Here is an 8,362-nt window from a genome sequence, read left to right as displayed (position 1 = left end):
TGAGAGTCTCAGAAACCCACAGGGGCTAGGTCTATTCTACAGGGTCGCTCAGAGTCAGCACAGCAGAGTGAGTGGAAACTCCTACAACTTCAACCATTCTGATGTTTTGTGGCTTGTACACACTTACCATACAAAAGGAATTGTTTCCTAAGAGCCATGCTTTTAAAAGCTTTTAAGCTGTGGGTGGTGTCCCATTATGGATTGTGAAATAAGGTTAGTGGATTATGACTAGTGTTCCAAAAAATCAGACAGAATAGAATATATTAAAAGATTACAATGAATTATGAATACATAAATAAATATTTTATAAAACCTTCATTTTAATTATACATGCATGTGTATACTTGGTCACAATGTAATATATATTAGTTAGTGGTGTGGGGGATGTTTGTGTATTGCTTTGGAAAGCAAACATGTCTATGAAATCTAGTTTCTGACTTGGGACATTTCTCTTAATATTTTCATGTAAGTAGTATAATCGTTGTATTCTTCATTGATCAAGTTAAGATAGGTAGTCTTATATTAAAGTGGGAGGGTGTGAACATCTAAAGTGCTTGGCCATGGATTAAAAGGATGCCGTTTCCTGTACACCCAGCAGTGCCTCAGCAGAAAGGCCTGGGGGTCTACTTCTGAAAAAAAAACTTAACCAATGAGCACCAATGGCCTACAGTTCTGCTGACAGGCATGGAGTCACCATGAGTTGGATTCAACTCCACAGAAACTAGTGGTTTACTCTGTGCCAGGTGCTACAATCAATTAACTAATAAATACACCAATGGTTTTAATAGGTGTAGCAATTGCTAGTCTAAAGATCCAATCTCCAGTTAGGTGACCAAGCAAGATTTTATCTCAGTGAAATTCAGATTTATAGATGAACGAAAAGAATGGAGAATGCTGTTTGGGATTGAAATCTTAAAAACTTGAGCATTTTTAGACTTTATGGATATGAGTTAAGCTTATAAATGAAAGGATGACTCGTCCCTTGATGACTCAATTCAACAAACACTCACTGTGCACTTTCCACATGCCAGGCATGGAACAGGAGCTGGAGAAACAAAGGTGAACAAGGTACACATTTGGTGGTCTCAGTTCATTGTTGCACTGAATGCTAACGTACAAGGAGATCATTAAATCCTAGTGTAGCTAGCACCTTACAAAGGGGTATTGCGTGGTACCAGGGTAGCACAGGAAAAAGGAGTCATCGAGTTCTTAGAGGAGGAGACAAACTATTTCTTAATGGAGGAGGCAAGTAGCTCGAGCTGGACTAGGAGGTTCACAGGACAAGAAAAGAGGAAAGCTCCCTGCCGTTGAGAGGCTAGCTTAACACAATGGCATGCAAGTGCACTGCATGCTTGGGCAACTGCAAGAAAGTACCAAGTCTGATCAGGAAGCAGAAATGAGGCTGGAGAAGCAGGCCCAGCCACCCGAAGAGTTTTATACTTTATTCTACAAACAACAACGAGAATTCAGGCACACAGTTTTAGCCAGGGACTGACTTTGATGTGAACTCTGTTCAGGATGTGGAAATAAGGTTAAGCGGAGAAGCACATAGGAGACCTAGAAAATCACAGGGGTGATGAATTTGGTTATCACACTTGACATATCATGTTACCCAGGAGTGGCAGTTACATTATTTCCTGTCAACTTGAGCGAAGGGGTGGAGTCTGTCCTGTCAATCAGGTCGCAGCTTGATGCCCTCATTTGGAGGCACAAGGGAGATAAATAGCTCACTGGAGGCCAGACCCAGACTCTCTGCCTTCCCTTTCCTGCTGCTGAGACACTCAGAGAGCTGGAGGAGACACGTGGAGACCCGTGCCAGCGTTGAGATGCTTCCACTGCCACTGGATCCTCAAGGCCTTCTACCCACTGGCCTGTGATCATCCTGCATTCGGCATCATTGCATGTTCCGCATGAGTTTAAAGAGGAATGTATGGACTAGTATCAGACATATGGGCTAATATCGGACTATGGACTTAATCTGGACTGGGCTTGGATGTTTTCTCCATATACAATTACTTTTTTATATAAAGCTCTTTCTTATACACATATGAGTGTCTACGAATTTGTTTCTCTAGTCAACCCAGACTAACACCCCAGGTCACTCTGATACGAGAAAAACCAACATGTAACATTTTTTCTGTCTTGCAAAGCTGATAACAGAGAATTAAGTTATGCACAGCTGAAGAGCAGACTTGGGGTTAGGACACTATGAAGTGGCTCTCAGATGACTCCTATAATATCGTCTGCCTGATCTACCCCTGGGTTTTGGACATGGTTAGATCAATATGTCTGGAGTTACCCTCACCTCGGCCTGGATTTATTGGGTACCAGGGATGATTCAGAACATGGTGGTTCAAAAAAAGTCAACCCCACAATTTATAGATTGTGTGAGTTGTCTCACAGTTGAGCGTTGGTTTCCCATTTGAGGACTATTCCTCTATTCCTTGCTTGATATAACTCGTTGCCCCAATTGAATCATTTTCTCACATTGGCATTCATCTCTTTTATTTTCTCCAAATAATAGAGCAAATGCTTCCATAAGAAATTCCTGTGTCATGTGCTGTTTAAAATAGTCCACACATGAAACAACCAGACCATTGCCCTTCAGGCAATTCCAATTCACAGCAATTGTACTGCTCCTTAGGTTCTGAGATGGTAAATCTGTGTGGGAGCAGGTGAGCTCATCTTTCTCCTGAGGAGGGGCTGGTTGGCTTGAAGTGCTGAACTTACCCAACATTTAAACCACAGCAACACTAGGGCTCCTTACTGAACACCCAGGAAGTTACATAATCCTCTTATCAACCCTTTATCAGTTTCCCAAGATCTTAAACAGGAGCGTTAAACCCATGCCAAGGGTACAACTCATGATGTCTGGCCTCTCACAAATCTGGGTTTAAAGGTACCCAGTAGGAATATGAGGGATCAACCTGGGAATCTTGGAAGTTTTTTGTTTCTTTGTCACAAATGGCAAATTCATCGAGGATTTCTTCCTGTACACTGTGCACATGAATAAATAGTTTGCATTGGTCCAACAATGTTAAGATAAATGCTTCCTGGTGCCTTGTTTGGAAAGGCAGTTCTGAAAAATTATCCTTCTTATCTGATTTTTTTTTTTACAATTTATGCTCTGCATTTGTCATAAAAATGGAAAACAAGAGATTCTGAGATTCCACTTAAATGAATGCTGTCAAACACTTTCCATTTTACAAATTAAATCTGTAAAATTTCTCTCATTTCATGAGACTTACTAAGAATTTGTCATTCCTTAAAATATCTTCCCTTTAATAGCTAGGACTGAAGTGAACTCGTAGAGTGAGGGCATGTGTACTTCCCTGGCGTTATTGTTCACTTTATAGTACCACCCATTGTTCAGCTGAAAGTTGAGCCAAGCGGATAGTTTAATGTGTGGATGAGGAAGTGGAAGGATCGATTATGATGTCAGGGTTAATAGCAAAATTTTAAAAATCATTTTATTGGGGGCTCGTACAACTCTTATCACAATCCATCCTCCATCCATCCAGTGTGTCAGGCACATTTGTGCATATGTGGCCATCATCATTTTCAAAACTTTTTCTTTCTACTTGAGCTATTGGTGTCAGCTCATTTTCCCCCTCTCCCCCTCTCTCATGAACCATTGATAATTTATAGATTATTATTTTGTCATATCTTACACTATCTGATGTCTCCCTTCAGCCACTTTTCTGTTTTCCATCCCACAGGGAGGGTGTATTAGTCTGGGTACTTTGGAGAAACAAATCCACAGCAACTCATGTATAAGAGAGAGTTTTATGTAAAGAAAATGTGCATCACGAAAACATCCCAACCCAATGCTGCCCAAGCCCACGAGTCCAACATTAACCCATTAACCCAACACCAGTCCACAAAGTCTTCCACCTCACAAAACAGAGGCAATGATGCCGACTGCAGGAGGAAAGCTGAGTCAGTGAACGAACAAGCATCTCAGCACTAGCAGGGGTCTCCACACGGCTGCTCCAGCACTCAGGGCTGCATCGGGATAGGTCCATGTAGCTTCTCCTTGGGGATGTCTTATAGGAAGTCAATCTTGCAAGCTGAAGCAGGGAACTGCTAAGGCAGCTGCACCCGGTGCAACCATCACAAAACAAGAGACCCGAGAACTAGAAAGGCGAGGCTCACCACCCATTTATCCCTCTGCCTTTCAATTAGCCCCACATGTGATTATCGGCCAGGTTGGCACAATTAACTAACTCAGAGGGGTTATACATAGATCATTGTGATCGGTTCCCCCTTTCTCCCCCCGACCTTCCCCTTCCCCTCCTGGTATTGCTATTGGTCCTGAGGGGTTTATCTGTGCTGGATTCTCTGTATTGCCAGCTCTTATATGTACCAGTGCACATCCTCTGGCCTAGCTGGATTTGTAAGGTAGAGTTGGGATCATGATAGTGGGCGGGGAGGGAGGAGCACTTAAGAACTAGAGGAAAGTTGTATGTCTCATCGGTGCTATACTGCACCTTGAATGGCTCATGTCCTCCCCGAGACCCTATGTAAGGGGATGTCCAGTTGCCTACAGATGGGTTTTCCATCCCCACTCTGCACTCTCCCTCATTCACAATGATATGATTTTTTTGTTCTTTGATGCCTGATACCTGATCCCATGGGCACCTTCTGATCACACAGGCTGGTGTGCTTCTTCCATGTGGGCTTTGTTGGTTCTCTGCGAGATGGCCACTTGCTTATCTTCAAGCCTATAAGACCCCAGACGCTCTATCTTTCGATAGCCAGGCACCACCAGCTTTCTTCACCACATTTGCTTATGCACCCACTTTGTCTTCAGCGATATTATCAGGAAGGTGAACATCATGGAATGCCAGTTTAAAAGAACAAAGTGTTCTTGCATTGAGGGAGTGAACATTTTTAATAAAACCCAAGTGGACATGTACTCAAATCATTGTGACTTGGCAACAAGTTTATAGAAGTGCTGTCCCACATACAACAACAGTTTTAGATGGATCAAGTGTTTTTAAAAAGCCAGGAAGACCTCAAAATGAACCAAGAAAGGAAAGACTGTCTGCCTTAATGAATGAAGGAAATGTGGCGGAAGACCAGAAACTCTTGAAGACGTCGCTGGAATTACCATTGAAGCGATAGCTACTAAACTTGGTATCTCAAAACAGGGTGTGGTCTTTTCAGTTTTAAGCAAACATCTTGGCCCCAGCAAGTTTTGGGCTCAATGGGTGCCCAACGTGTTGATGAAGATCAGCTAGCTCAAAGAGTTGATTGATCTTTTGATCAGTCTTTTAAGCAAGATAGAAGCCAGTGATGAAGATTTTATAGAATATGTCTTGAGGATGAGTCTTGGATTCACCAGTATGTCCCAGAGAGTTGGGTCCAATCAAAATGGTAGTTTCCAAGTAAGTGATTCAATCCTCATGTCAACCCTGTCATGCCAGATGAATCAACTGACAGTTGTCACAAATCCTAATAGGCCCGTTAACTCAGAAGGCTGGGGCTACTCTTTTTGAGGATCCAAAGGGACAATCTTTATAAATGTTCTCAAAAGTCACAGGAGAATTTTATTAGGAAAAAGTTTTCAGAAAACTGAAAATTGTATTGGTGAGAAAAAGGCTGGGGAGTTGTTCAACAAATTTGTTTCCATCATGACAATGTATCTGCTCACTTTTCAAGGATAGTAAAGACTGACCAATGAGAATGTCAATGGGAAACTTTCCCCCATCCACACTAAAGCCCCTGACTTAGCCTCTTCAGGTCTGTTCCCTGCAATCAAGAACATGTAAAAGGAACATGATTTGAGTTCCTGGTTGTTGATGTTGTTAGATGCAGATCTGACTCATAGCGACCCTGTGTGCAACCGAATGAAACACTGCCTGCTCCTGTGCCAGCCTCACAGTTGTTCCTAAGTTTGAGCCCATTGTTGCGACCACAGTGTCAATCCATCTTGTTGAGGGTCTTCCTTTTGTTTCACTGTCCTTCTACTTGACCAAGCATGACGAACTTCTCCAGAGACTAGTCTCTCCTAATAACATGTCCAACGTAAGTGAGATGGAGTCTCGCCACCCTTGCTTCTAAGGAGAATTCTGGCTATACTTCTTCCAAGAGCGATATATTTGTTCTTTTGGCATTTTATGGTACTTTTAGTGTCTTTCACCAGCATCGTGATTCAAAGGCATTCATTCTTCTTCATAGCAAACTATGTCTAGCCTTGAGGAGAATAAGAATTGAGTACCTAAAGGACTCAACATTGCCTTTGAGATGAGATATAAGTCAAAGAGCTCAGAATCCTTTGTGGGAGAGGGTTTGAGATGGAAACACCATCTCCAGAAGTCTACAGACCTAGATGAAGAATATGCTGGGAAACAAGAGCTTCATATGTTGATATTCTTGTCTAATAAAGGTTTCTGTTACTTTGTAGTGATTTTTTAACTAATTCACCTTCATATATGTATGATACTATATTACTGTTTGTGTTCTTAAAAGTAATAGTATGATGGTATAAAATAATGTCATTTATAAGAGACACTTGCTGAAACATTTAGAGATGAAATGTCAAATCATATGTAACTCAATATCAAATGTGGTAGCATTTTTACCATTGGTGAATTTAGGCGAGGGTTAGGTGGATGGTCTTCGTACCAAACTGAACTTTTCTAAAGCTTTGAAAGTTTCAAATAAAGAGTTGGGTTGGGGGGCATTGCAATGAAACTTTTTCTGTGAGGTCATTAATGAGGGCAAACCTAAACGATGTCGTTTATTGATGGGGAAAAAGGTTGATCGCACAAATCTTTGTACTTTTTATCTTGTCAAAGTTCAGAAGTCATCAATCCTATTGTAATAGAGCACTGCTCAAAGCTTTTAGTGGCTCTAATAAAAGGAAGTTACTCATTTTAAATCAAGGTATCATGTAAAGATTTAGGATCTACTTATTGATGGAAGGACCCCTGACCCTACTCACTTTTCAAATATTTCCTGCGCTGTTTTTGGAGTCTTAGTTTTATTTCCACTTATTAATTATTTAGATAGAAAAGAATTAGCTGGCACTTAGCACCTTAAGGTTTAAAAACAATAATTCTTCCTTATGTGCGCAAGTCTTAGAACTTAATGGACCTCAGATTCTGATGAAAATTTATACTAAAGTATTACCCATTTTCCTCAGGATTAAAAAAAAAGTAATGTGAATGATACAAAGGTTAGAATTTTCTGCTAATAGATTTTGTGAAAATGATTGGCAACAATTTCAAGTTGATAGGACAAGGAAAATGAGTGCATATGGATTTGCTTTCAAATGCCAATGAGGTGGTTTACTGAGTGGTACAGAACTTTTAAGGTAGCCCACTAAAAAGGCAGAGAGAGGGGGGAGAGAGAGAGAGAGAGAGAGAGAGATCCTTTTTGGGCAGGACAGCAGTATGCTTGTTAGGCCGTCTCCTGAACCAAACACAGAGTAAATGCTGAAAATAGAAAAGTTAATGATAGAAAAGTTTTAAAAAAGCCCTTTCACCTCAGCGCCCCCTCACCGCTGATACTGTATGTAACATGAATGCTGAAAGAAAAACTAAAGGGCAACATAGTGCACACAACGTCAGCACGTGCCCAGAGAAGCTGGTATCTCACCGCTGCCTTTATATCCCTAGCGTTCCTTCTCCCCCCCCTCCCCCCACCGCCCAGCAGACCCTGTTAAATACTGGGAGGAAGAATGATTTGTCATGGAAAGCAAACTGTGGGTTTCAACCCTAGCATGGCCACCTACATATTGCCTAACCTTCTCGATAAATTACATCATGTCTTGATACATGGGGACCTACCCCAACTTTCCACTTTGGCAGAGATGGAATGAGAAAACGTCCTGCATCCAGCAGGCGCTGGATACCTGGTTCTTCCCTGTCCCTCAGTCTCTCTGGTTGTTGGTTCCTGTGACCCAGTCGAATAAAGTCACCTTCCCACTTGGAGATACTGATAACCCCTTGCCGGCCTTTTTCATTCTTCCTAGCAGGCAGAATTCACAGTAATGGGGAGTCCCTCCCAGATCCTTTTGCAGATTTGTAGGATTAGGGGGTGCAAGATGGGGAGCTGTAGTTAGAACACTAAGTCGTGCACGACTCCTGCCTTTCTTAACTTCTTCCGTGGAATTCTCCCAGCTTAGCTCTTCCGAAGTTTAGGCTGCCCAGCAAGAAGTGAGCAACAAATAGGTTTCTTTTGTTCGTCTAATTAGCTACTCCGGTGCCGCGGCGGGAAAGGGGGGTGGGGGTTGTCAGGGACCAGGACTCCGAGCGTGCAGAGCTCCCACTGCAACTTGGGCGTCGGCGAGGCTGCAGGACGCCCGAGCCGTCGGACGGGGGAGCGAGAGCTCAGGCTTGCGCGGCGCGCCCGG

The sequence above is a fragment of the Echinops telfairi genome, unplaced genomic scaffold (genome assembly GCF_000313985.2).
Source record: "Echinops telfairi isolate 266 unplaced genomic scaffold, ASM31398v2 ScPeMD7_7400;HRSCAF=8409, whole genome shotgun sequence".
NCBI classification, from domain to species: domain Eukaryota; kingdom Metazoa; phylum Chordata; class Mammalia; order Afrosoricida; family Tenrecidae; genus Echinops; species Echinops telfairi.
The sequence above is the reverse complement of the archived record's forward strand: the minus strand, read 5'-3'. Positions refer to the sequence as shown.